The following is a 6,000-nucleotide window of genomic DNA, read 5'->3' as shown; positions in this document are numbered from 1 at the left end:
TTTCAGATGTCAAAAGAGTATAGCTACGAATGAGCGTACTTAATTTCACTAACGTGGAAATGGTACATTGAATAATGAACGCGAAGTTACAGAAACGCAGCCTTACTCTAAAGGTTGCATAAAGAGGTGCAGAGCTGACATTATATTCATTATCATATATTTCCCGTAGCTATAGCTAAAATAAAGAGGGATTTGCTCAACTGAGCATAAAGCAATTCTTGAAATTCGCGACCTAGAACAGGATGAACAATTGCATGGCACATTTTTTTCTGAATGAAATCCAACTTACAATGCAGGATTGTGCGATATGCTTATAAGAACGAGCCTTCGTCGAAAACGAAAAAGGGGGCAAAACTTACCTTAAATATTCTTTTTTCCAGGGAAGAAAAGAAGTTGAAGATCAGAAGAACTCTGTGATTCTGTTCTAAGAAACACGGGAAAGCGGGAAAGGAAACAGTGCAGTCAGTATTTATTGATCATAATGCACTAAATATTTCTTCAAGTAATGCTAGGGCGATGTCATTCTCAAATCTCTTGCTTCGAAAAGCATCTGTCTTTGTTTTAAGAAGCACAATGTTCCTTAAATACATACAAAATATAACTAAACTTCCATCACTCGCATCTATCTTGGCATAGAGGAAGAGTATTGGAAGCAAGCATTCTGTGAATATTTTGCTGGTGATTGCAGATGTATAAAGAAGAAAGGGCAGAGAAACTACACGCTCTAGGAACCCCTATTTTAGAAGTTACATGAAGAGACTGCAGATTGAAAGATCTGCACTTCAAACTTGTATTTCCGCTATAATGGCAGCAAGTAAACTTTGCTATAAAAGAGAGCAATTAGTCTGCACTGGTCGCTATTCCTGGTACACTTGTTTCACGCTAATCTGTTATGAGACATAGAGGAGAATGTGAAAGGCACCGAGTTTTATGAGGCCTTCAATTAGTACAAAGGTGTCATATGAAAGTGCTTCTCTCTCAAACAATTTTAGCAACGGCGAAAGCGCGCAACTTCAGAGCGCTTGTGAGATCACGTGTTACCTCGCGCGCTTGGACGCCTGTATAGGGCATGTTTCCGATGCAAGCTAGCAAGCGCTGGCGTGGCTCAGTGGTAAAGTAGCTGACTGCAGCGCAGCGGGTCCTGGTTCGATGCCGGTGGGAACTGGGTGTCCTAATTTTCTCACTCCAAGCGATAGCTGCGACGGACACTGGCGGCGACGGTGGTGGACAACATCGCCAACCAAAACGGCTAGAGGAATGAGCCCGTTACCAGCTCACGCTCTAGAAGTACGCCAACTCAACTATAGATTTCTATCAATTCCCGTGAATTGGAGATTACACCATCGGAAAAAAGAAGCACCAAAAGAATGAAACGCCACTACAAATCAAATCAAAGTTCTGAGGTTTACCAGAACAGTAAAGTGTATGATTGGGTGGTCTCGTAGACAACTCCGAAATTATTTCCACCGCATCGTATTAACAGCATGTATCTAAAAAAAGTTCACGAGCATTTTCGTATTCTGTCTACATCAGATACAGGGGTTGACCTCGTGCTCTGCGGCAGAACGTCATGGTCACAGACCCAGCGTGGTGGGTAAACATTGTAGCATAGATTTTAAAAAAAGAAGATGGAAAACTCGGCCCTTGGTGAAATGTTTTGTTCCATCATGGCTGTTCTGGCAAATCTCCAGATATCAATGTACTGAGGAATGGGAGATTTTGGACAAAGTGCAAAGAATCGAAAAAAAACGCTCCAAAGAACTTTTACAATCTAAAATAAGAAAAAAAATGGCTGTGTCTTAGCTAAGGTTAAGCCTAGGATGCGAAGCATACTAGCCTTTATTTTAGTTCTTATGCGTTGCATATTGCAATTACTCAGTTCAGCCCTTGGGCGCGGCCGGGCAGCCACCATTTAACCACGTGACGTGATGTCGCTACAGCCGGAGGAAAAGCTGGGCCCCAACTCGCCCGGTCGCGCGCGGCCACAGCCACCACCTGACTCCCGCTCCTCCCGCCAGGGTGCTGCGGCGCGTGACGTCACGGTAACGCGCCGGCAAGCGCATAAGTTGAGCCTCCGCTTTTGCAGCTGTTATGACGTCATATGGTAGCTACGCGGCCACGCGCGGCGCAGCAAGGAAGAGCGTGGTTGTGCGGCTAGTATACTTCGCATACGGACAGGCCGCCATTGGAATACGAACCTGGCAACGTTTAACGCTAGAACGTTATCTAGTGAAGCGAGTCTAGCAGTGCTATTGGAGGAATTAGAGGGCAGTAAATGGGATATAATAGGGCTCAGTGAAGTTAGGAGGCCAAAAGAAGCATATACAGTGCTAAAAAGCGGGTACGTCCTGTGCTACCGGGGCTTAGCGGAGAGAAGAGAACTAGGAGTCGGATTTCTGATTAATAAGGATATAGCTGGTAACATACAGGAATTCTATAGCATTACGAGAGAGTGGCAGGTCTTGTTGTGAAACTTAATAAGAGGTACAAAATGAAGATTGTACAGGTCTACGCCCCTACATCCAATCATGATGACCAGGCAGTCGAAAGCTTCTATGAAGACGTGGAATCGGCAATGGGTAGAGTGAAAACCAAATACACTATACGAATGGGCGACTTTAATGCCAAGGTAGGCAAGAAGCAGGCTGGAGACAAAAGCAGTGCGGGAATATGGCATAGACACTAGGAATAGCAGGGGAGAGTTATTAGTAGAGTTTGCGGAACAGAATAATATGAGGATAATGAATACCTTCTTCCGCAAGCGGGATAGCCGAAAGTGGACGTGGAGGAGCCCGAACGGCGAGACTAGAAATGAAATAGACCTCATACTCTGCGCTAACCCTGGCATCATACAAGATGTGGACGTGCTCGGCAAGGTGCGCTGCAGTGACCACAGGATGGTAAGAACTCGAATTAGCCTAGACCTGAGGAGGGAACGGAAGAAACTGGTACATAAGAAGCCGAATAATGAGTTAGCGGTAAGACCGAAAATAGAGGAATTCCAGATCGAGCTACAGAACAGGTACTCGGCTTTAACTCAGGAAGAGGACCTTAGTGTTGAAGCAATGAACGACAATCTTGTGGGCATCATCAAGGAGTGTGCAATGGAAGTCGGTGGTAACTCCGTTAGGCAGGATACCAGCAAACTATCGCAGGAGACGAAAGATCTGATCAAGAAACGCCAATGTATGAAAACCTCTAACCCTACAGCTAGAATAGAACTGGCAGAACTTTCGAAGTTAATCAACAAGTGTAAGACAGCTGACATAAGGAAATATAATATGGATAGAATTGAACATGCTCTTAGGAATGGAGGAAGCCTTAAAACAGTGAAGAAGAAACTAGGAATTGGCAAGAATCAGATGTATGCGTTAAGAGACAAAGCCGGCAATATCATTACTAATATGGATGAGATAGTTCAAGTGGCTGAGGAGTTCTATAGAGATTTATACAGCACCAGTAGCACTCACGAGGATAATGGAAGAGAAAATAGTCTAGAGGAATTCGAAATCCCAAAGGTAACGCCGGAAGAAGTAAAGAAAGCCTTGGGAGATATGCAAACGGGGAAGGCAGCTGGGGAGGATCAGGTAACAGCAGATTTGTTGAAGGATGGGGGACAGATTGTTCTAGAGAAACTGGCCACCCTGTATACGCAATGCCTCATGACTTCGAGCGTACCGGAATCTTGGAAGAACGCTAATGTAATCCTAATCCCAAAGAAAGGGGACGCCAAAGACTTGAAAAATTATAGACCAATCAGCTAACTGTCCGTTGCCTACAAACTATTTACTAAGGTAATCGCAAATAGAATCAGGAACACCTTAGACTTCTGTCAAGCAAAGGACCAGGCAGGATTCCGTAAAGGCTACTCAACAATAGATCATACTCACACTATCAATCAGGTGATAGAAAAATGTGCGGAATATAACCAACCCTTATATATAGCTTTCATTGATTACGAGAAAGCGTTTGATTCTGTCGAAACCTCAGCAGTCATGGAGGCATTGCGGAATCAGGGTGTAGACGAGCCGTATGTAAAAATACTGAAAGATATCTATAGCGGCTCCACAGCCACCGTAATCTTCCATAAAGCAAGCAACAAAATCCCAATAAAGGAAGGCGTCAGGCAGGGAGATACGATATCTCCAATGCTATTCACAGCGTGTTTACAGGAGGTATTCAGAGACCTGGATTGGGAAGAATTGGGGATAAAAGTTAATGGAGAATACCTTAGTAACTTGCGATTCGCTGATGATATTGCCTTGCTTAGTAACTCAGGGGACCAATTGCAATGCATGCTCACTGACCTGGAGAGGCAAAGCAGAAGAGTGGGTCTAAAGATTAATTTGCAGAAAACTAAAGTAATGCTTAACAGTCTTGGAAGAGAACAGCAATTTACAATAGGCAGCGAGACACTGGAAGTCGTAAGGGAATACATCTACTTAGGGCAGGTAGTGACGGCGGATCCGGATCATGAGACGGAAATAATCAGAAGAATAAGAATGGGCTGGGGTGCGTTTGGCAGGCATTCTCAGATCATGAACAGCAGGTTGCCATTATCCCTCGAGAGAAAAGTATATAATAGCTGTGTCTTACCAGTACTCACCTACGGGGCAGAAACCTGGAGGCTTACGAAAAGGGTTCTACTTAAATTGAGGCCGGCGCAACGAGCTACGGAAAGAAGAATGATAGGTGTAACGTTAAGGGATAAGAAAGGAGCAGATTGGGTGAGGGAACAAACGCGAGTTAATGACATCTTAGTTGAAATCAAGAAAAAGAAATGGGCATGGGCAGGACATGTAATGAGGAGGGAAGATAACCGATGGTCATTAAGGGTTACGGCAGAAAGTTAGGTGGGCGGATGAGATTAAGAAGTTTGCAGGCACGGCATGGCCACAATTAGTACATGACCGGGGTTGTTGGAGAAGTATGGGAGAGGCCTTTTCCCTGCAGTGGGCGTAACCGGGCTGCTGCTGATGATGATGATGCTTCCCATAAAAACACATTAATGATTAGGTGGAACAGAATATTTATTCCCTTGCCGCGGTGACCTACTTCATCTGCTTGCGCGGAAAATTGAATGTCTTAAGCATTCCTTCCAGAAATGAAAGTAAATGTACGCCACAAAAGAAAAGGAATAGTCGGAACAGAGCGCCATCAATTACACAAGAAAACGATAGCGCGCTTGCAGTGAACTTCTAGGTTCTGATACCGTATTTCAAAGCTCCTCTGACATTTTAATTAGAAAAAGCTGAAATGAAGAAATAAAAAATATGCAAGTTTTGCCTGGAGGGCGAAGCACTGACCACGATAGCAAGATTTTCCGTTGCTCTTGAAGCACTCCGACCGAGTTGTAAGAATATACGCAGCTGCGGCTAACGCGTATGCGCTATGAGCTGGTGAGCCAAGATTAGTAGTCACCTGAAAAGCTCTAATATGCCATGTAAGACCTGTAATAGCAACGCACAAGATTGACTATGCTTCCTGTAAAGAGTGGCGCGACTGAACCCCTCAGATGGTAACCTGAGAGATTTCAGATCATGATCTGATCTGAAATCTCTCAGAAGTGGACATTAACAATGTTTCATCATTTTATTATGCTTATATTATTTAGAATAAAAGGCATCCAGCACAATGCGTTAGCGGCCTAGTTGGTGTCCACAAAGGCATCCACTTTGAGTGAAATGTTTTAAATGTTTTGCGCGCTGCAATTAAAAAAAAAGATCTGTCAAAATATAGGTCATGAAAATAAGGCGTCGCCTTAGCAACCATGTCGGCTTAGTGGTACATAATTTATTTTGCATATGCCGCATACGTAAACATATGCATATGCACATACATACCGAACATCATGGAGACGGCAAACATTTACCGGGAGTGTCGATATTTTCGCTATCACAATAAAAAAAAAGCAGATCAGGTGGCTTCACGATTTAAATAATATAGCAAGCACTCGGAAAGGCCATGGCCGTATCGCAGCTCTTGACCTGTTTCGCATTC

General features: G+C 44.0%; 1 long non-coding RNA gene across 1 annotated transcript in view; it reads right to left on the bottom strand.

The window, feature by feature from the left end:
• Positions 1–383: 383 nt before the first annotated feature.
• LOC135919018 (uncharacterized) overlaps positions 384–6,000 on the bottom strand; it is a 108,209-nt gene continuing 102,592 nt past the window's right edge. Inside the window, exon 3 of the long non-coding RNA XR_011508624.1 lies at positions 384–424. This is a non-coding gene — a long non-coding RNA (uncharacterized lncRNA). The remainder of the gene's footprint in view (positions 425–6,000) is intronic.

This window comes from Dermacentor albipictus, chromosome 9, assembly GCF_038994185.2.
Source record: "Dermacentor albipictus isolate Rhodes 1998 colony chromosome 9, USDA_Dalb.pri_finalv2, whole genome shotgun sequence".
Taxonomy (NCBI): Eukaryota; Metazoa; Arthropoda; class Arachnida; order Ixodida; family Ixodidae; genus Dermacentor; species Dermacentor albipictus.
The sequence above is the reverse complement of the archived record's forward strand: the minus strand, read 5'-3'. Positions and strand labels throughout refer to the sequence as shown.